Below are 22,480 nucleotides of genomic sequence, written 5' to 3' on the forward strand. Positions count from 1 at the left end.
GATTCTCCAGAGAAGCTAAACGATTTACCATTTAACCAGGCATGGCAAGGGTTTGCATTTGGCGTATTGCTTAAGGTTCTTCTTGATTTTTCACTCAGGTGGTAGAACATCATGCTTGGTGGCTTTCTTTTCTTGACCTAAAGCAGCCTATCAATGCAGTGCTGTGATATATTTATTCCAGAAGATGTATGAAGAATCTTGCGAAGTGTGGAGTTTGTGAGCTCCCAAACATAGCTCAATGTTTAACCCCGCTCCAAAGAGGATAATGCCTTTTTGCAAGAGCTTCCTTTTCTTGCATAATCTTCAGGCAACCTTCTCCTTATGTCAACCGATCCGTGTCAAAATAAGTTAAGCTTTTCACTTGGTCTGGCATTTAGGATTCCTGTTTTTTCAGACATAGAGGTGAAAACAAATCATTTTAGGAAACCTTTCAAAATGCCAAGAACTTTTGGTTGTCTTGTGTTACCCACTCTAGAGAAAAGGTGACAGAGCTTCCCATATGGTCTAGCGGTTAGGAGTCCTGGTTTTCACCCAGGCGGCCCGGGTTCGACTCCCGGTATGGGAATTGTCCGTTGCTTTTCTTCTTTATCACATTTTAATCTCACCCATATAAGTTAATGTCTCCGGTTTACTATTCTATCCGCACTGGATTGAAGATTGCTCCTAGTCAGATTATAGAAATAAACATCGTATTCCAATACATCCTGGATGAGAGAATTTACTACACGTAACATTTTATGTGCACAGAACAGGACTTTTCTAAAGAACACATCAACATTCAATAAACAAAATGTTATTATTTGGCAGGGAAAAATGACTTTTGCTTGAAATGGAAATTGTCGCTTCTGCCTAAAGCACAAGAAAGCGTCCCTTGAGGATTATATGCAGATAGATTAGTTTTTTACCAATCCAGGACCTTCCAATGAAGTCATGTCTTGCAAACATGTCAAAAAATTAGATTCAGTGCACCTTGCATTAACATCAAGACACTGACGCTCTAATAGTTTTACTCGTTTAAACCCTTTTAAGGCATATTGCTGATATCAAAGAAGGCCACGCCACCTTTGCAAAAACTTACTTCCTCCAAGAGCACTTTAGAACGGGTGCTTTTAGCTTCCACAAGGTTGCCAAAACCTTTCTTTTCGGTGATAGATTTTACTCCCAAGTATCTTTTGGACACAAGGAACATGACGGCAAAGGTGCCAAAAGGTCTCCAAAAATGCCAGCATTTCATTATATGGGAAAATCAGTCAATCAAAAGATTCTCCAGAGAAGCTAAACGATTTACCATTTAACCAGGCATGGCAAGGGTTTGCATTTGGCGTATTGCTTAAGGTTCTTCTTGATTTTTCACTCAGGTGGTAGAACATCATGCTTGGTGGCTTTCTTTTCTTGACCTAAAGCAGCCTATCAATGCAGTGCTGAGATATATTTATTCCAGAAGATGTATGAAGAATCTTGCGAAGTGTGGAGTTTGTGAGCTCCCAAACATAGCTCAATGTTTAACCCCGCTCCAAAGAGGATAATGCCTTTTTGCAAGAGCTTCCTTTTCTTGCATAATCTTCAGGCAACCTTCTCCTTATGTCAACCGATCCGTGTCAAAATAAGTTAAGCTTTTCACTTGGTCTGGCATTTAGGATTCCTGTTTTTTCAGACATAGAGGTGAAAACAAATCATTTTAGGAAACCTTTCAAAATGCCAAGAACTTTTGGTTGTCTTGTGTTACCCACTCTAGAGAAAAGGGGACAGAGCTTCCCATATGGTCTAGCGGTTAGGATTCCTGGTTTTCACCCAGCGGCCCGGGTTCGACTCCCGGTATGGGAATTGTCCTTAGCTTTTCTTCTTTAGTCACATTTTAATCTCACCCATATAAGTTAATGTCTCCGGTTTACTATTCTATCCGCACTGGATTGAAGATTGCTCCTAGTCAGATTATAGAAATAAACATCGTATTCCAATACATCCTGGATGAGAAAATTTACTACACGTAACATTTTATGTGCACAGAACAGGACTTTTCTAAAGAACACATCAACATTCAATAAACAAAATGTTATTATTTGGCAGGGAAAAATGACTTTTGCTTGAAATGGAAATTGTCGCTTCTGCCTAAAGCACAAGAAAGCGTCCCTTGAGGATTATATGCAGATAGATTAGTTTTTTACCAATCCAGGACCTTCCAATGAAGTCATGTCTTGCAAACATGTCAAAAAATTAGATTCAATGCGCCTTGCATTAACATCAAGACACTGACGCTCTAATAGTTTTACTCGTTTAAACCCTTTTAAGGCATATTGCTGATATCAAAGAAGGCCACGCCACCTTTGCAAAAACTTACTTCCTCCAAGAGCACTTTAGAACGGGTGCTTTTAGCTTCCACAAGGTTGCCAAAACCTTTCTTTTCGGTGATAGATTTTACTCCCAAGTATCTTTTGGACACAAGGAACATGACGGCAACGGTGCCAAAAGGTCTCCAAAAATGCCAGCATTTCATTATATGGGAAAATCAGTCAATCAAAAGATTCTCCAGAGAAGCTAAACGATTTACCATTTAACCAGGCATGGCAAGGGTTTGCATTTGGCGTATTGCTTAAGGTTCTTCTTGATTTTTCACTCAGGTGGTAGAACATCATGCTTGGTGGCTTTCTTTTCTTGACCTAAAGCAGCCTATCAATGCAGTGCTGTGATATATTTATTCCAGAAGATGTATGAAGAATCTTGCGAAGTGTGGAGTTTGTGAGCTCCCAAACATAGCTCAATGTTTAACCCCGCTCCAAAGAGGATAATGCCTTTTTGCAAGAGCTTTCTTTTCTTGCATAATCTTCAGGCAACCTTCTCCTTATGTCAACCGATCCGTGTCAAAATAAGTTAAGCTTTTCACTTGGTCTGGCATTTAGGATTCCTGTTTTTTCAGACATAGAGGTGAAAACAAATCATTTTAGGAAACCTTTCAAAATGCCAAGAACTTTTGGCTGTCTTGTGTTACCCACTCTAGAAAAAAGGGGACAGAGCTTCCCATATGGTCTAGCGGTTAGGATTCCTGGTTTTCACCCAGGCGGCCCGGGTTCGACTCCCGGTATGGGAATTGTCCTTAGCTTTTCTTCTTTAGTCACATTTTAATCTCACCCATATAAGTTAATGTCTCCGGTTTACTATTCTATCCGCACTGGATTGAAGATTGTTCCTAGTCAGATTATAGAAATAAACATCGTATTCCAATACATCCTGGATGAGAGAATTTACTACACGTAACATTTTATGTGCACAGAACAGGACTTTTCTAAAGAACACATCAACATTCAATGAAAATTTTTTATTATTTGGCAGGGAAAAAATGACTTTTGCTTGAAATGGAAATTGTCGCTTCTGCCTAAAGCACAAGAAAGTGTCCCTTGAGGATTATATGCAGATAGATTGGTTTTTTACCAATCCAGGACCTTCCAATGAAGTCATGTCTTGCAAACATGTCAAAAAATTAGATTCAGTGCACCTTGCATTAACATCAAGACACTGACGCTCTAATAGTTTTACTCGTTTAAACCCTTTTAAGGCATATTGCTGATATCAAAGAAGGCCACGCCACCTTTGCAAAAACTTACTTCCTCCAAGAGCACTTTAGAACGGGTGCTTTTAGCTTCCACAAGGTTGCCAAAACCTTTCTTTTCGGTGATAGATTTTACTCCCAAGTATCTTTTGGACACAAGGAACATGACGGCAAAGGTGCCAAAAGGTCTCCAAAAATGCCAGCATTTCATTATATGGGAAAATCAGTCAATCAAAAGATTCTCCAGAGAAGCTAAACGATTTACCATTTAACCAGGCATGGCAAGGGTTTGCATTTGGCGTATTGCTTAAGGTTCTTCTTGATTTTTCACTCAGGTGGTAGAACATCATGCTTGGTGGCTTTCTTTTCTTGACCTAAAGCAGCCTATCAATGCAGTGCTGTGATATATTTATTCCAGAAGATGTATGAAGAATCTTGCGAAGTGTGGAGTTTGTGAGCTCCCAAACATAGCTCAATGTTTAACCCCGCTCCAAAGAGGATAATGCCTTTTTGCAAGAGCTTCCTTTTCTTGCATAATCTTCAGGCAACCTTCTCCTTATGTCAACCGATCCGTGTCAAAATAAGTTAAGCTTTTCACTTGGTCTGGCATTTAGGATTCCTGTTTTTTCAGACATAGAGGTGAAAACAAATCATTTTAGGAAACCTTTCAAAATGCCAAGAACTTTTGGTTGTCTTGTGTTACCCACTCTAGAGAAAAGGTGACAGAGCTTCCCATATGGTCTAGCGGTTAGGATTCCTGGTTTTCACCCAGGCGGCCCGGGTTCGACTCCCGGTATGGGAATTGTCCTTAGCTTTTCTTCTTTAGTCACATTTTAATCTCACCCATATAAGTTAATGTCTCCGGTTTACTATTCTATCCGCACTGGATTGAAGATTGCTCCTAGTCAGATTATAGAAATAAACATCGTATTCCAATACATCCTGGATGAGAGAATTTACTACACGTAACATTTTATGTGCACAGAACAGGACTTTTCTAAAGAACACATCAACATTCAATGAAATTTTTTTATTATTTGGCAGGGAAAAAATGACTTTTGCTTGAAATGGAAATTGTCGCTTCTGCCTAAAGCACAAGAAAGCGTCCCTTGAGGATTATATGCAGATAGATTAGTTTTTTACCAATCCAGGACCTTCCAATGAAGTCATGTCTTGCAAACATGTCAAAAAATTAGATTCAGTGCACCTTGCATTAACATCAAGACACTGACGCTCTAATAGTTTTACTCGTTTAAACCCTTTTAAGGCATATTGCTGATATCAAAGAAGGCCACGCCACCTTTGCAAAAACTTACTTCCTCCAAGAGCACTTTAGAACGGGTGCTTTTAGCTTCCACAAGGTTGCCAAAACCTTTCTTTTCGGTGATAGATTTTACTCCCAAGTATCTTTTGGACACAAGGAACATGACGGCAAAGGTGCCAAAAGGTCTCCAAAAATGCCAGCATTTCATTATATGGGAAAATCAGTCAATCAAAAGATTCTCCAGAGAAGCTAAACGATTTACCATTTAACCAGGCATGGCAAGGGTTTGCATTTGGCGTATTGCTTAAGGTTCTTCTTGATTTTTCACTCAGGTGGTAGAACATCATGCTTGGTGGCTTTCTTTTCTTGACCTAAAGCAGCCTATCAATGCAGTGCTGTGATATATTTATTCCAGAAGATGTATGAAGAATCTTGCGAAGTGTGGAGTTTGTGAGCTCCCAAACATAGCTCAATGTTTAACCCCGCTCCAAAGAGGATAATGCTTTTTTGCAAGAGCTTCCTTTTCTTGCATAATCTTCAGGCAACCTTCTCCTTATGTCAACCGATCCGTGTCAAAATAAGTTAAGCTTTTCACTTGGTCTGGCATTTAGGATTCCTGTTTTTTCAGACATAGAGGTGAAAACAAATCATTTTAGGAAACCTTTCAAAATGCCAAGAACTTTTGGTTGTCTTGTGTTACCCACTCTAGAGAAAAGGGGACAGAGCTTCCCATATGGTCTAGCGGTTAGGATTCCTGGTTTTCACCCAGCGGCCCGGGTTCGACTCCCGGTATGGGAATTGTCCTTAGCTTTTCTTCTTTAGTCACATTTTAATCTCACCCATATAAGTTAATGTCTCCGGTTTACTATTCTATCCGCACTGGATTGAAGATTGCTCCTAGTCAGATTATAGAAATAAACATCGTATTCCAATACATCCTGGATGAGAAAATTTACTACACGTAACATTTTATGTGCACAGAACAGGACTTTTCTAAAGAACACATCAACATTCAATAAACAAAATGTTATTATTTGGCAGGGAAAAATGACTTTTGCTTGAAATGGAAATTGTCGCTTCTGCCTAAAGCACAAGAAAGCGTCCCTTGAGGATTATATGCAGATAGATTAGTTTTTTACCAATCCAGGACCTTCCAATGAAGTCATGTCTTGCAAACATGTCAAAAAATTAGATTCAATGCACCTTGCATTAACATCAAGACACTGACGCTCTAATAGTTTTACTCGTTTAAACCCTTTTAAGGCATATTGCTGATATCAAAGAAGGCCACGCCACCTTTGCAAAAACAGACTTCCTCCAAGAGCACTTTAGAACGGGTGCTTTTAGCTTCCACAAGGTTGCCAAAACCTTTCTTTTCGGTGATAGATTTTACTCCCAAGTATCTTTTGGACACAAGGAACATGACGGCAAAGGTGCCAAAAGGTCTCCAAAAATGCCAGCATTTCATTATATGGGAAAATCAGTCAATCAAAAGATTCTCCAGAGAAGCTAAACGATTTACCATTTAACCAGGCATGGCAAGGGTTTGCATTTGGCGTATTGCTTAAGGTTCTTCTTGATTTTTCACTCAGGTGGTAGAACATCATGCTTGGTGGCTTTCTTTTCTTGACCTAAAGCAGCCTATCAATGCAGTGCTGTGATATATTTATTCCAGAAGATGTATGAAGAATCTTGCGAAGTGTGGAGTTTGTGAGCTCCCAAACATAGCTCAATGTTTAACCCCGCTCCAAAGAGGATAATGCCTTTTTGCAAGAGCTTCCTTTTCTTGCATAATCTTCAGGCAACCTTCTCCTTATGTCAACCGATCCGTGTCAAAATAAGTTAAGCTTTTCACTTGGTCTGGCATTTAGGATTCCTGTTTTTTCAGACATAGAGGTGAAAACAAATCATTTTAGGAAACCTTTCAAAATGCCAAGAACTTTTGGTTGTCTTGTGTTACCCACTCTAGAGAAAAGGTGACAGAGCTTCCCATATGGTCTAGCGGTTAGGATTCCTGGTTTTCACCCAGGCGGCCCGGGTTCGACTCCCGGTATAGGAATTGTCCTTAGCTTTTCTTCTTTAATCACATTTTAATCTCACCCATATAAATTAATGTCTCCGGTTTACTATTCTATCCGCACTGGATTGAAGATTGCTCCTAGTCAGATTATAGAAATAAACATCGTATTCCAATACATCCTGGATGAGAGAATTTACTACACGTAACATTTTATGTGCACAGAACAGGACTTTTCTAAAGAACACATCAACATTCAATAAAATTTTTTTATTATTTGGCAGGGAAAAAATGACTTTTGCTTGAAATGGAAATTGTCGCTTCTGCCTAAAGCACAAGAAAGCGTCCCTTGAGGATTATATGCAGATGATTAGTTTTTTACCAATCCAGGACCTTCCAATGAAGTCATGTCTTGCAAACATGTCAAAAAATTAGATTCAATGCACCTTGCATTAACATGAAGACACTGACGCTCTAATAGTTTTACTCGTTTAAACCCTTTTAAGGCATATTGCTGATATCAAAGAAGGCCACGCCACCTTTGCAAAAACTTACTTCCTCCAAGAGCACTTTAGAACGGGTACTTTTAGCTTCCGCAAGGTTGCCAAAACCTTTCTTTTCGGTGACAGATTTTACTCCCAAGTATCTTTTGGACACAAGGAACATGACGGCAAAGGTGCCAAAAGGTCTCCAAAAATGCCAGCATTTCATTATATGGGAAAATCAGTCAATCAAAAGATTCTCCAGAGAAGCTAAACGATTTACCATTTAACCAGGCATGGCAAGGGTTTGCATTTGGCGTATTGCTTAAGGTTCTTCTTGATTTTTCACTCAGGTGGTAGAACATCATGCTTGGTGGCTTTCTTTTCTTGACCTAAAGCAGCCTATCAATGCAGTGCTGTGATATATTTATTCCAGAAGATGTATGAAGAATCTTGCGAAGTGTGGAGTTTGTGAGCTCCCAAACATAGCTCAATGTTTAACCCCGCTCCAAAGAGGATAATGCCTTTTTGCAAGAGCTTCCTTTTCTTGCATAATCTTCAGGCAACCTTCTCCTTATGTCAACCGATCCGTGTCAAAATAAGTTAAGCTTTTCACTTGGTCTGGCATTTAGGATTCCTGTTTTTTCAGACATAGAGGTGAAAACAAATCATTTTAGGAAACCTTTCAAAATGCCAAGAACTTTTGGTTGTCTTGTGTTACCCACTCTAGAGAAAAGGTGACAGAGCTTCCCATATGGTCTAGCGGTTAGGATTCCTGGTTTTCACCCAGGCGGCCCTGGTTCGACTCCCGGTATGGGAATTGTCCTTAGCTTTTCTTCTTTTTCTTCTCACCCATATAAGTTAATGTCTCCGGTTTACTATTCTATCCGCACTGGATTGAAGATTGCTCCTAGTCAGATTATAGAAATAAACATCGTATTCCAATACATCCTGGATGAGAGAATTTACTACACGTAACATTTTATGTGCACAGAACAGGACTTTTCTAAAGAACACATCAACATTCAATGAAATTTTTTTATTATTTGGCAGGGAAAAAATGACTTTTGCTTGAAATGGAAATTGTCGCTTCTGCCTAAAGCACAAGAAAGCGTCCCTTGAGGATTATATGCAGATAGATTAGTTTTTTACCAATCCAGGACCTTCCAATGAAGTCATGTCTTGCAAACATGTCAAAAAATTAGATTCAATGCACCTTGCATTAACATCAAGACACTGACGCTCTAATAGTTTTACTCGTTTAAACCCTTTTAAGGCATATTGCTGATATCAAAGAAGGCCACGCCACCTTTGCAAAAACTTACTTCCTCCAAGAGCACTTTAGAACGGGTGCTTTTAGCTTACACAAGGTTGCCAAAACCTTTCTTTTCGGTGATAGATTTTACTCCCAAGTATCTTTTGGACACAAGGAACATGACGGCAAAGGTGCCAAAAGGTCTCCAAAAATGCCAGCATTTCATTATATGGGAAAATCAGTCAATCAAAAGATTCTCCAGAGAAGCTAAACGATTTACCATTTAACCAGGCATGGCAAGGGCTTGCATTTGGCGTATTGCTTAAGGTTCTTCTTGATTTTTCACTCAGGTGGTAGAACATCATGCTTGGTGGCTTTCTTTTCTTGACCTAAAGCAGCCTATCAATGCAGTGCTGTGATATATTTATTCCAGAAGATGTATGAAGAATCTTGCGAAGTGTGGAGTTTGTGAGCTCCCAAACATAGCTCAATGTTTAACCCCGCTCCAAAGAGGATAATGCCTTTTTGCAAGAGCTTCCTTTTCTTACATAATCTTCAGGCAACCTTCTCCTTATGTCAACCGATCCGTGTCAAAATAAGTTAAGCTTTTCACTTGGTCTGGCATTTAGGATTCCTGTTTTTTCAGACATAGAGGTGAAAACAAATCATTTTAGGAAACCTTTCAAAATGCCAAGAACTTTTGGTTGTCTTGTGTTACCCACTCTAGAGAAAAGGTGACAGAGCTTCCCATATGGTCTAGCGGTTAGGATTCCTGGTTTTCACCCAGGCGGCCCGGGTTCGACTCCCGGTATGGGAATTGTCCTTAGATTTTCTTCTTTAATCACCTTTTAATCTCACCCATATAAGTTAATGTCTCCGGTTTACTATTCTATCCGCACTGGATTGAAGATTGCTCCTAGTCAGATTATAGAAATAAACATCGTATTCCAATACATCCTGGATGAGAGAATTTACTACACGTAACATTTTATGTGCACAGAACAGGACTTTTCTAAAGAACACATCAACATTCAATAAAAAATTTTTATTATTTGGCAGGGAAAAAATGACTTTTGCTTGAAATGGAAATTGTCGCTTCTGCCTAAAGCACAAGAAAGCGTCCCTTGAGGATTATATGCAGATAGATTAGTTTTTTTACCAATCCAGGACCTTCCAATGAAGTCATGTCTTGCAAACATGTCAAAAAATTAGATTCAATGCACCTTGCATTAACATCAAGACACTGACGCTCTAATAGTTTTACTCGTTTAAACCCTTTTAAGGCATATTGCTGATATCAAAGAAGGCCACGCTACCTTTGCAAAAACTTACTTCCTCCAAGAGCACTTTAGAACGGGTACTTTTAGCTTCCGCAAGGTTGCCAAAACCTTTACTTTTCGGTGACAGATTTTACTCCCAAGTATCTTTTGGACACAAGGAACATGACGGCAAAGGTGCCAAAAGGTCTCCAAAAATTCCAGCATTTCATTATATGGGAAAATCAGTCAATCAAAAGATTCTCCAGAGAAGCTAAACGATTTACCATTTAACCAGGCATGGCAAGGGCTTGCATTTGGCGTATTGCTTAAGGTTCTTCTTGATTTTTCATTCAGGTGGTAGAACATCATGCTTGGTGGCTTTCTTTTCTTGACCTAAAGCAGCCTATCAATGCAGTGCTGTGATATATTTATTCCAGAAGATGTATGAAGAATCTTGCGAAGTGTGGAGTTTGTGAGCTCCCAAACATAGCTCAATGTTTAACCCCGCTCCAAAGAGGATAATGCCTTTTTGCAAGAGCTTCCTTTTCTTACATAATCTTCAGGCAACCTTCTCCTTATGTCAACCGATCCGTGTCAAAATAAGTTAAGCTTTTCACTTGGTCTGGCATTTAGGATTCCTGTTTTTTCAGACATAGAGGTGAAAACAAATCATTTTAGGAAACCTTTCAAAATGCCAAGAACTTTTGGTTGTCTTGTGTTACCCACTCTAGAGAAAGGGTGACAGAGCTTCCCATATGGTCTAGCGGTTAGGATTCCTGGATTTCACCCAGGCGGCCCGGGTTCGACTCCCGGTATGGGAATTGTCCTTAGCTTTTCTTCTTTAATCACCTTTTAATCTCACCCATATAAGTTAATGTCTCCGGTTTACTATTCTATCCGCACTGGATTGAAGATTGCTCCTAGTCAGATTATAGAAATAAACATCGTATTCCAATACATCCTGGATGAGAGAATTTACTACACGTAACATTTTATGTGCACAGAACAGGACTTTCTAAAGAACACATCAACATTCAATAAATTTTTTTTATTATTTGGCAGGGAAAAAATGACTTTTGCTTGAAATGGAAATTGTCGCTTCTGCCTAAAGCACAAGAAAGCGTCCCTTGAGGATTATATGCAGATAGATTAGTTTTTTACCAATCCAGGACCTTCCAATAAGGTCATGTCTTGCAAACATGTCAAAAAATTAGATTCAATGCACCTTGCATTAACATCAAGACACTGACACTCTAATAGTTTTACTCGTTTAAACCCTTTTAAGGCATATTGCTGATATCAAAGAAGGCCACGCCACCTTTGCAAAAACTTACTTCCTCCAAGAGCACTTTAGAACGGGTGCTTTTAGCTTCCACAAGGTTGCCAAAACCTTTCTTTTCGGTGACAGATTTTACTCCCAAGTATCTTTTGGACACAAGGAACATGACGGCAAAGGTGCCAAAAGGTCTCCAAAAATGCCAGCATTTCATTATATGGGAAAATCAGTCAATCAAAAGATTCTCCAGAGAAGCTAAACGATTTACCATTTAACCAGGCATGGCAAGGGTTTGCATTTGGCGTATTGCTTAAGGTTCTTCTTGATTTTTCACTCAGGTGGTAGAACATCATGCTTGGTGGCTTTCTTTTCTTGACCTAAAGCAGCCTATCAATGCAGTGCTGTGATATATTTATTCCAGAAGATGTATGAAGAATCTTGCGAAGTGTGGAGTTTGTGAGCTCCCAAACATAGCTCAATGTTTAACCCCGCTCCAAAGAGGATAATGCCTTTTTGCAAGAGCTTCCTTTTCTTGCATAATCTTCAGGCAACCTTCTCCTTATGTCAACCGATCCGTGTCAAAATAAGTTAAGCTTTTCACTTGGTCTGGCATTTAGGATTCCTGTTTTTTCAGACATAGAGGTGAAAACAAATCATTTTAGGAAACCTTTCAAAATGCCAAGAACTTTTGGTTGTCTTGTGTTACCCACTCTAGAGAAAAGGTGACAGAGCTTCCCATATGGTCTAGCGGTTAGGATTCCTGGTTTTCACCCAGGCGGCCCGGGTTCGACTCCCGGTATGGGAATTGTCCTTAGCTTTTCTTCTTTAGTCACATTTTAATCTCACCCATATAAGTTAATGTCTCCGGTTTACTATTCTATCCGCACTGGATTGAAGATTGCTCCTAGTCAGATTATAGAAATAAACATCGTATTCCAATACATCCTGGATGAGAGAATTTACTACACGTAACATTTTATGTGCACAGAACAGGACTTTTCTAAAGAACACATCAACATTCAATAAACAAAATGTTATTATTTGGCAGGGAAAAATGACTTTTGCTTGAAATGGAAATTGTCGCTTCTGCCTAAAGCACAAGAAAGCGTCCCTTGAGGATTATATGCAGATAGATTAGTTTTTTACCAATCCAGGACCTTCCAATGAAGTCATGTCTTGCAAACATGTCAAAAAATTAGATTCAATGCACCTTGCATTAACATCAAGACACTGACGCTCTAATAGTTTTACTCGTTTAAACCCTTTTAAGGCATATTGCTGATATCAAAGAAGGCCACGCCACCTTTGCAAAAACTTACTTCCTCCAAGAGCACTTTAGAACGGGTACTTTTAGCTTCCGCAAGGTTGCCAAAACCTTTCTTTTTGGTGACAGATTTTACTCCCAAGTATCTTTTGGACACAAGGAACATGACGGCAAAGGTGCCAAAAGGTCTCCAAAAATGCCAGGATTTCATTATATGGGAAAATCAGTCAATCAAAAGATTCTCCAGAGAAGCTAAACGATTTACCATTTAACCAGGCATGGCAAGGGCTTGCATTTGGCGTATTGCTTAAGGTTCTTCTTGATTTTTCACTCAGGTGGTAGAACATCATGCTTGGTGGCTTTCTTTTCTTGACCTAAAGCAGCCTATCAATGCAGTGCTGTGATATATTTATTCCAGAAGATGTATGAAGAATCTTGCGAAGTGTGGAGTTTGTGAGCTCCCAAACATAGCTCAATGTTTAACCCCGCTCCAAAGAGGATAATGCCTTTTTGCAAGAGCTTCCTTTTCTTGCATAATCTTCAGGCAACCTTCTCCTTATGTCAACCGATCCGTGTCCAAATAAGTTAAGCTTTTCACTTGGTCTGGCATTTAGGATTCCTGTTTTTTCAGACATAGAGGTGAAAACAAATCATTTTAGGAAACCTTTCAAAATGCCAAGAACTTTTGGTTGTCTTGTGTTACCCACTCTAGAGAAAAGGTGACAGAGCTTCCCATATGGTCTAGCGGTTAGGATTCCTGGTTTTCACCCAGGCGGCCCGGGTTCGACTCCCGGTATGGGAATTGTCCTTAGCTTTTCTTCTTTAGTCACATTTTAATCTCACCCATATAAGTTAATGTCTCCGGTTTACTATTCTATCCGCACTGGATTGAAGATTGCTCCTAGTCAGATTATAGAAATAAACATCGTATTCCAATACATCCTGGATGAGAGAATTTACTACACGTAACATTTTATGTGCACAGAACAGGACTTTTCTAAAGAACACATCAACATTCAATGAAAATTTTTTATTATTTGGCAGGGAAAAAATGACTTTTGCTTGAAATGGAAATTGTCGCTTCTGCCTAAAGCACAAGAAAGCGTCCCTTGAGGATTATATGCAGATAGATTAGTTTTTTACCAATCCAGGACCTTCCAATGAAGTCATGTCTTGCAAACATGTCAAAAAATTAGATTCAGTGCACCTTGCATTAACATCAAGACACTGACGCTCTAATAGTTTTACTCGTTTAAACCCTTTTAAGGCATATTGCTGATATCAAAGAAGGCCACGCCACCTTTGCAAAAACTTACTTCCTCCAAGAGCACTTTAGAACGGGTGCTTTTAGCTTCCACAAGGTTGCCAAAACCTTTCTTTTCGGTGATAGATTTTACTCCCAAGTATCTTTTGGACACAAGGAACATGACGGCAAAGGTGCCAAAAGGTCTCCAAAAATGCCAGCATTTCATTATATGGGAAAATCAGTCAATCAAAAGATTCTCCAGAGAAGCTAAACGATTTACCATTTAACCAGGCATGGCAAGGGTTTGCATTTGGCGTATTGCTTAAGGTTCTTCTTGATTTTTCACTCAGGTGGTAGAACATCATGCTTGGTGGCTTTCTTTTCTTGACCTAAAGCAGCCTATCAATGCAGTGCTGAGATATATTTATTCCAGAAGATGTATGAAGAATCTTGCGAAGTGTGGAGTTTGTGAGCTCCCAAACATAGCTCAATGTTTAACCCCGCTCCAAAGAGGATAATGCCTTTTTGCAAGAGCTTCCTTTTCTTGCATAATCTTCAGGCAACCTTCTCCTTATGTCAACCGATCCGTGTCAAAATAAGTTAAGCTTTTCACTTGGTCTGGCATTTAGGATTCCTGTTTTTTCAGACATAGAGGTGAAAACAAATCATTTTAGGAAACCTTTCAAAATGCCAAGAACTTTTGGTTGTCTTGTGTTACCCACTCTAGAGAAAAGGGGACAGAGCTTCCCATATGGTCTAGCGGTTAGGATTCCTGGTTTTCACCCAGCGGCCCGGGTTTGACTCCCGGTATGGGAATTGTCCTTAGCTTTTCTTCTTTAGTCACATTTTAATCTCACCCATATAAGTTAATGTCTCCGGTTTACTATTCTATCCGCACTGGATTGAAGATTGCTCCTAGTCAGATTATAGAAATAAACATCGTATTCCAATACATCCTGGATGAGAAAATTTACTACACGTAACATTTTATGTGCACAGAACAGGACTTTTCTAAAGAACACATCAACATTCAATAAACAAAATGTTATTATTTGGCAGGGAAAAATGACTTTTGCTTGAAATGGAAATTGTCGCTTCTGCCTAAAGCACAAGAAAGCGTCCCTTGAGGATTATATGCAGATAGATTAGTTTTTTACCAATCCAGGACCTTCCAATGAAGTCATGTCTTGCAAACATGTCAAAAAATTAGATTCAATGCACCTTGCATTAACATCAAGACACTGACGCTCTAATAGTTTTACTCGTTTAAACCCTTTTAAGGCATATTGCTGATATCAAAGAAGGCCACGCCACCTTTGCAAAAACTTACTTCCTCCAAGAGCACTTTAGAACGGGTGCTTTTAGCTTCCACAAGGTTGCCAAAACCTTTCTTTTCGGTGATAGATTTTACTCCCAAGTATCTTTTGGACACAAGGAACATGACGGCAAAGGTGCCAAAAGGTCTCCAAAAATGCCAGCATTTCATTATATGGGAAAATCAGTCAATCAAAAGATTCTCCAGAGAAGCTAAACGATTTACCATTTAACCAGGCATGGCAAGGGTTTGCATTTGGCGTATTGCTTAAGGTTCTTCTTGATTTTTCACTCAGGTGGTAGAACATCATGCTTGGTGGCTTTCTTTTCTTGACCTAAAGCAGCCTATCAATGCAGTGCTGTGATATATTTATTCCAGAAGATGTATGAAGAAACTTGCGAAGTGTGGAGTTTGTGAGCTCCCAAACATAGCTCAATGTTTAACCCCGCTCCAAAGAGGATAATGCCTTTTTGCAAGAGCTTCCTTTTCTTGCATAATCTTCAGGCAACCTTCTCCTTATGTCAACCGATCCGTGTCAAAATAAGTTAAGCTTTTCACTTGGTCTGGCATTTAGGATTCCTGTTTTTTCAGACATAGAGGTGAAAACAAATCATTTTAGGAAACCTTTCAAAATGCCAAGAACTTTTGGTTGTCTTGTGTTACCCACTCTAGAGAAAAGGTGACAGAGCTTCCCATATGGTCTAGCGGTTAGGATTCCTGGTTTTCACCCAGCGGCCCGGGTTCGACTCCCGGTATGGGAATTGTCCTTAGCTTTTCTTCTTTAGTCACATTTTAATCTCACCCATATAAGTTAATGTCTCCGGTTTACTATTCTATCCGCACTGGATTGAAGATTGCTCCTAGTCAGATTATAGAAATAAACATCGTATTCCAATACATCCTGGATGAGAGAATTTACTACACGTAACATTTTATGTGCACAGAACAGGACTTTTCTAAAGAACACATCAACATTCAATAAACAAAATGTTATTATTTGGCAGGGAAAAATGACTTTTGCTTGAAATGGAAATTGTCGCTTCTGCCTAAAGCACAAGAAAGCGTCCCTTGAGGATTATATGCAGATAGATTAGTTTTTACCAATCCAGGACCTTCCAATGAAGTCATGTCTTGCAAACATGTCAAAAAATTAGATTCAATGCACCTTGCATTAACATCAAGACACTGACGCTCTAATAGTTTTACTCGTTTAAACCCTTTTAAGGCATATTGCTGATATCAAAGAAGGCCACGCCACCTTTGCAAAAACTTACTTCCTCCAAGAGCACTTTAGAACGGGTACTTTTAGCTTCCGCAAGGTTGCCAAAACCTTTCTTTTTGGTGACAGATTTTACTCCCAAGTATCTTTTGGACACAAAGAACATGACGGCAAAGGTGCCAAAAGGTCTCCAAAAATGCCAGCATTTCATTATATGGGAAAATCAGTCAATCAAAAGATTCTCCAGAGAAGCTAAACGATTTACCATTTAACCAGGCATGGCAAGGGCTTGCATTTGGCGTATTGCTTAAGGTTCTTCTTGATTTTTCACTCAGGTGGTAGAACATCATGCTTGGTGGCTTTCTTTTCTTGACCTAAAGCAGCCTATCAATGCAGTGCTGTGATATATTTATTCCAGAAGATGTATGAAGAATCTTGCGAAGTGTGGAGTTTGTGAGCTCCCAAACATAGCTCAATGTTTAACCCCGCTCCAAAGAGGATAATGCCTTTTTGCAAGAGCTTCCTTTTCTTGCATAATCTTCAGGCAACCTTCTCCTTATGTCAACCGATCCGTGTCCAAATAAGTTAAGCTTTTCACTTGGTCTGGCATTTAGGATTTCTGTTTTTTCAGACATAGAGGTGAAAACAAATCATTTTAGGAAACCTTTCAAAATGCCAAGAACTTTTGGTTGTCTTGTGTTACCCACTCTAGAGAAAAGGTGACAGAGCTTCCCATATGGTCTAGCGGTTAGGATTCCTGGTTTTCACCCAGGCGGCCCGGGTTCGACTTCCGGTATGGGAATTGTCCTTAGCTTTTCTTCTTTAGTCACATTTTAATCTCACCCATATAAGTTAATGTCTCCGGTTTACTATTCTATCCGCACTGGATTGAAGATTGCTCCTAGTCAGATTATAGAAATAAACATCGTATTCCAATACATCCTGGATGAGAGAATTTACTACACGTAACATTTTATGTGCACAGAACAGGACTTTTCTAAAGAACACATCAACATTCAATGAAAATTTTTTATTATTTGGCAGGGAAAAAATGACTTTTGCTTGAAATGGAAATTGTCGCTTCTGCCTAAAGCACAAGAAAGCGTCCCTTGAGGATTATATGCAGATAGATTAGTTTTTTACCAATCCAGGACCTTCCAATGAAGTCATGTCTTGCAAACATGTCAAAAAATTAGATTCAGTGCACCTTGCATTAACATCAAGACACTGACGCTCTAATAGTTTTACTCGTTTAAACCCTTTTAAGGCATATTGCTGATATCAAAGAAGGCCACGCCACCTTTGCAAAAACTTACTTCCTCCAAGAGCACTTTAGAACGGGTGCTTTTAGCTTCCACAAGGTTGCCAAAACCTTTCTTTTCGGTGATAGATTTTACTCCCAAGTATCTTTTGGACACAAGGAACATGACGGCAAAGGTGCCAAAAGGTCTCCAAAAATGCCAGCATTTCATTATATGGGAAAATCAGTCAATCAAAAGATTCTCCAGAGAAGCTAAACGATTTACCATTTAACCAGGCATGGCAAGGGTTTGCATTTGGCGTATTGCTTAAGGTTCTTCTTGATTTTTCACTCAGGTGGTAGAACATCATGCTTGGTGGCTTTCTTTTCTTGACCTAAAGCAGCCTATCAATGCAGTGCTGAGATATATTTATTCCAGAAGATGTATGAAGAATCTTGCGAAGTGTGGAGTTTGTGAGCTCCCAAACATAGCTCAATGTTTAACCCCGCTCCAAAGAGGATAATGCCTTTTTGCAAGAGCTTCCTTTTCTTGCATAATCTTCAGGCAACCTTCTCCTTATGTCAACCGATCCGTGTCAAAATAAGTTAAGCTTTTCACTTGGTCTGGCATTTAGGATTCCTGTTTTTTCAGACATAGAGGTGAAAACAAATCATTTTAGGAAACCTTTCAAAATGCCAAGAACTTTTGGTTGTCTTGTGTTACCCACTCTAGAGAAAAGGTGACAGAGCTTCCCATATGGTCTAGCGGTTAGGATTCCTGGTTTTCACCCAGGCGGCCCGGGTTCGACTCCCGGTATGGGAATTGTCCTTAGCTTTTCTTCTTTAGTCACATTTTAATCTCACCCATATAAGTTAATGTCTCCGGTTTACTATTCTATCCGCACTGGATTGAAGATTGCTCCTAGTCAGATTATAGAAATAAACATCGTATTCCAATACATCCTGGATGAGAGAATTTACTACACGTAACATTTTATGTGCACAGAACAGGACTTTTCTAAAGAACACATCAACATTCAATAAACAAAATGTTATTATTTGGCAGGGAAAAATGACTTTTGCTTGAAATGGAAATTGTCGCTTCTGCCTAAAGCACAAGAAAGCGTCCCTTGAGGATTATATGCAGATAGATTAGTTTTTACCAATCCAGGACCTTCCAATGAAGTCATGTCTTGCAAACATGTCAAAAAATTAGATTCAATGCACCTTGCATTAACATCAAGACACTGACGCTCTAATAGTTTTACTCGTTTAAACCCTTTTAAGGCATATTGCTGATATCAAAGAAGGCCACGCCACCTTTGCAAAAACTTACTTCCTCCAAGAGCACTTTAGAACGGGTACTTTTAGCTTCCGCAAGGTTGCCAAAACCTTTCTTTTTGGTGACAGATTTTACTCCCAAGTATCTTTTGGACACAAAGAACATGACGGCAAAGGTGCCAAAAGGTCTCCAAAAATGCCAGCATTTCATTATATGGGAAAATCAGTCAATCAAAAGATTCTCCAGAGAAGCTAAACGATTTACCATTTAACCAGGCATGGCAAGGGCTTGCATTTGGCGTATTGCTTAAGGTTCTTCTTGATTTTTCACTCAGGTGGTAGAACATCATGCTTGGTGGCTTTCTTTTCTTGACCTAAAGCAGCCTATCAATGCAGTGCTGTGATATATTTATTCCAGAAGATGTATGAAGAATCTTGCGAAGTGTGGAGTTTGTGAGCTCCCAAACATAGCTCAATGTTTAACCCCGCTCCAAAGAGGATAATGCCTTTTTGCAAGAGCTTCCTTTTCTTGCATAATCTTCAGGCAACCTTCTCCTTATGTCAACCGATCCGTGTCCAAATAAGTTAAGCTTTTCACTTGGTCTGGCATTTAGGATTTCTGTTTTTTCAGACATAGAGGTGAAAACAAATCATTTTAGGAAACCTTTCAAAATGCCAAGAACTTTTGGTTGTCTTGTGTTACCCACTCTAGAGAAAAGGTGACAGAGCTTCCCATATGGTCTAGCGGTTAGGATTCCTGGTTTTCACCCAGGCGGCCCGGGTTCGACTTCCGGTATGGGAATTGTCCTTAGCTTTTCTTCTTTAGTCACATTTTAATCTCACCCATATAAGTTAATGTCTCCGGTTTACTATTCTATCCGCACTGGATTGAAGATTGCTCCTAGTCAGATTATAGAAATAAACATCGTATTCCAATACATCCTGGATGAGAGAATTTACTACACGTAACATTTTATGTGCACAGAACAGGACTTTTCTAAAGAACACATCAACATTCAATGAAAATTTTTTATTATTTGGCAGGGAAAAAATGACTTTTGCTTGAAATGGAAATTGTCGCTTCTGCCTAAAGCACAAGAAAGCGTCCCTTGAGGATTATATGCAGATAGATTAGTTTTTTACCAATCCAGGACCTTCCAATGAAGTCATGTCTTGCAAACATGTCAAAAAATTAGATTCAGTGCACCTTGCATTAACATCAAGACACTGACGCTCTAATAGTTTTACTCGTTTAAACCCTTTTAAGGCATATTGCTGATATCAAAGAAGGCCACGCCACCTTTGCAAAAACTTACTTCCTCCAAGAGCACTTTAGAACGGGTGCTTTTAGCTTCCACAAGGTTGCCAAAACCTTTCTTTTCGGTGATAGATTTTACTCCCAAGTATCTTTTGGACACAAGGAACATGACGGCAAAGGTGCCAAAAGGTCTCCAAAAATGCCAGCATTTCATTATATGGGAAAATCAGTCAATCAAAAGATTCTCCAGAGAAGCTAAACGATTTACCATTTAACCAGGCATGGCAAGGGTTTGCATTTGGCGTATTGCTTAAGGTTCTTCTTGATTTTTCACTCAGGTGGTAGAACATCATGCTTGGTGGCTTTCTTTTCTTGACCTAAAGCAGCCTATCAATGCAGTGCTGAGATATATTTATTCCAGAAGATGTATGAAGAATCTTGCGAAGTGTGGAGTTTGTGAGCTCCCAAACATAGCTCAATGTTTAACCCCGCTCCAAAGAGGATAATGCCTTTTTGCAAGAGCTTCCTTTTCTTGCATAATCTTCAGGCAACCTTCTCCTTATGTCAACCGATCCGTGTCAAAATAAGTTAAGCTTTTCACTTGGTCTGGCATTTAGGATTCCTGTTTTTTCAGACATAGAGGTGAAAACAAATCATTTTAGGAAACCTTTCAAAATGCCAAGAACTTTTGGTTGTCTTGTGTTACCCACTCTAGAGAAAAGGGGACAGAGCTTCCCATATGGTCTAGCGGTTAGGATTCCTGGTTTTCACCCAGCGGCCCGGGTTCGACTCCCGGTATGGGAATTGTCCTTAGCTTTTCTTCTTTAGTCACATTTTAATCTCATCCATATAAGTTAATGTCTCCGGTTTACTATTCTATCCGCACTGGATTGAAGATTGCTCCTAGTCAGATTATAGAAATAAACATCGTATTCCAATACATCCTGGATGAGAAAATTTACTACACGTAACATTTTATGTGCACAGAACAGGACTTTTCTAAAGAACACATCAACATTCAATAAACAAAATGTTATTATTTGGCAGGGAAAAATGACTTTTGCTTGAAATGGAAATTGTCGCTTCTGCCTAAAGCACAAGAAAGCGTCCCTTGAGGATTATATGCAGATAGATTAGTTTTTTACCAATCCAGGACCTTCCAATGAAGTCATGTCTTGCAAACATGTCAAAAAATTAGATTCAATGCACCTTGCATTAACATCAAGACACTGACGCTCTAATAGTTTTACTCGTTTAAACCCTTTTAAGGCATATTGCTGATATCAAAGAAGGCCACGCCACCTTTGCAAAAACTTACTTCCTCCAAGAGCACTTTAGAACGGGTGCTTTTAGCTTCCACAAGGTTGCCAAAACCTTTCTTTTCGGTGATAGATTTTACTCCCAAGTATCTTTTGGACACAAGGAACATGACGGCAACGGTGCCAAAAGGTCTCCAAAAATGCCAGCATTTCATTATATGGGAAAATCAGTCAATCAAAAGATTCTCCAGAGAAGCTAAACGATTTACCATTTAACCAGGCATGGCAAGGGTTTGCATTTGGCGTATTGCTTAAGGTTCTTCTTGATTTTTCACTCAGGTGGTAGAACATCATGCTTGGTGGCTTTCTTTTCTTGACCTAAAGCAGCCTATCAATGCAGTGCTGTGATATATTTATTCCAGAAGATGTATGAAGAATCTTGCGAAGTGTGGAGTTTGTGAGCTCCCAAACATAGCTCAATGTTTAACCCCGCTCCAAAGAGGATAATGCCTTTTTGCAAGAGCTTCCTTTTCTTGCATAATCTTCAGGCAACCTTCTCCTTATGTCAACCGATCCGTGTCCAAATAAGTTAAGCTTTTCACTTGGTCTGGCATTTAGGATTCCTGTTTTTTCAGACATAGAGGTGAAAACAAATCATTTTAGGAAACCTTTCAAAATGCCAAGAACTTTTGGTTGTCTTGTGTTACCCACTCTAGAGAAAAGGTGACAGAGCTTCCCATATGGTCTAGCGGTTAGGATTCCTGGTTTTCACCCAGGCGGCCCGGGTTCGACTCCCGGTATGGGAATTGTCCTTAGCTTTTCTTCTTTAGTCACATTTTAATCTCACCCATATAAGTTAATGTCTCCGGTTTACTATTCTATCCGCACTGGATTGAAGATTGCTCCTAGTCAGATTATAGAAATAAACATCGTATTCCAATACATCCTGCATGAGAGAATTTACTACACGTTACATTTTATGTGCACAGAACAGGACTTTTCTAAAGAACACATCAACATTCAATGAAAATTTTTTATTATTTGGCAGGGAAAAAATGACTTTTGCTTGAAATGGAAATTGTCGCTTCTGCCTAAAGCACAAGAAAGCGTCCCTTGAGGATTATATGCAGATAGATTAGTTTTTTACCAATCCAGGACCTTCCAATGAAGTCATGTCTTGCAAACATGTCAAAAAATTAGATTCAATGCACCTTGCATTAACATCAAGACACTGACGCTCTAATAGTTTTACTCGTTTAAACCCTTTTAAGGCATATTGCTGATATCAAAGAAGGCCACGC

At 39.4% G+C, this 22,480-nt stretch overlaps 7 non-coding genes across 7 annotated transcripts; all 7 read left to right on the forward strand.

Moving 5' to 3' along the window:
* Positions 1 to 3,013: 3,013 nt before the first annotated feature.
* TRNAE-UUC (transfer RNA glutamic acid (anticodon UUC)) lies at positions 3,014 to 3,085 on the forward strand. The gene has a single exon. It is a non-coding gene; the product is annotated as a tRNA-Glu (tRNA).
* A 1,189-nt stretch (positions 3,086 to 4,274) lies between these two features.
* TRNAE-UUC (transfer RNA glutamic acid (anticodon UUC)) lies at positions 4,275 to 4,346 on the forward strand. The gene has a single exon. It is a non-coding gene; the product is annotated as a tRNA-Glu (tRNA).
* Positions 4,347 to 9,307: 4,961 nt separating this feature from the next.
* TRNAE-UUC (transfer RNA glutamic acid (anticodon UUC)) lies at positions 9,308 to 9,379 on the forward strand. Its single transcript has one exon. It is a non-coding gene; the product is annotated as a tRNA-Glu (tRNA).
* Positions 9,380 to 11,830: 2,451 nt separating this feature from the next.
* Positions 11,831 to 11,902, forward strand: TRNAE-UUC (transfer RNA glutamic acid (anticodon UUC)). Its single transcript has one exon. It is a non-coding gene; the product is annotated as a tRNA-Glu (tRNA).
* Positions 11,903 to 13,091: 1,189 nt separating this feature from the next.
* Positions 13,092 to 13,163, forward strand: TRNAE-UUC (transfer RNA glutamic acid (anticodon UUC)). Its single transcript has one exon. It is a non-coding gene; the product is annotated as a tRNA-Glu (tRNA).
* Positions 13,164 to 18,132: 4,969 nt separating this feature from the next.
* Positions 18,133 to 18,204, forward strand: TRNAE-UUC (transfer RNA glutamic acid (anticodon UUC)). Its single transcript has one exon. It is a non-coding gene; the product is annotated as a tRNA-Glu (tRNA).
* A 3,709-nt stretch (positions 18,205 to 21,913) lies between these two features.
* TRNAE-UUC (transfer RNA glutamic acid (anticodon UUC)) lies at positions 21,914 to 21,985 on the forward strand. The gene has a single exon. It is a non-coding gene; the product is annotated as a tRNA-Glu (tRNA).
* The last annotated feature ends 495 nt before the right edge of the window (positions 21,986 to 22,480 follow it).

This window comes from Pelobates fuscus, chromosome 3, assembly GCF_036172605.1.
Source record: "Pelobates fuscus isolate aPelFus1 chromosome 3, aPelFus1.pri, whole genome shotgun sequence".
Lineage (NCBI taxonomy): Eukaryota > Metazoa > Chordata > Amphibia > Anura > Pelobatidae > Pelobates > Pelobates fuscus.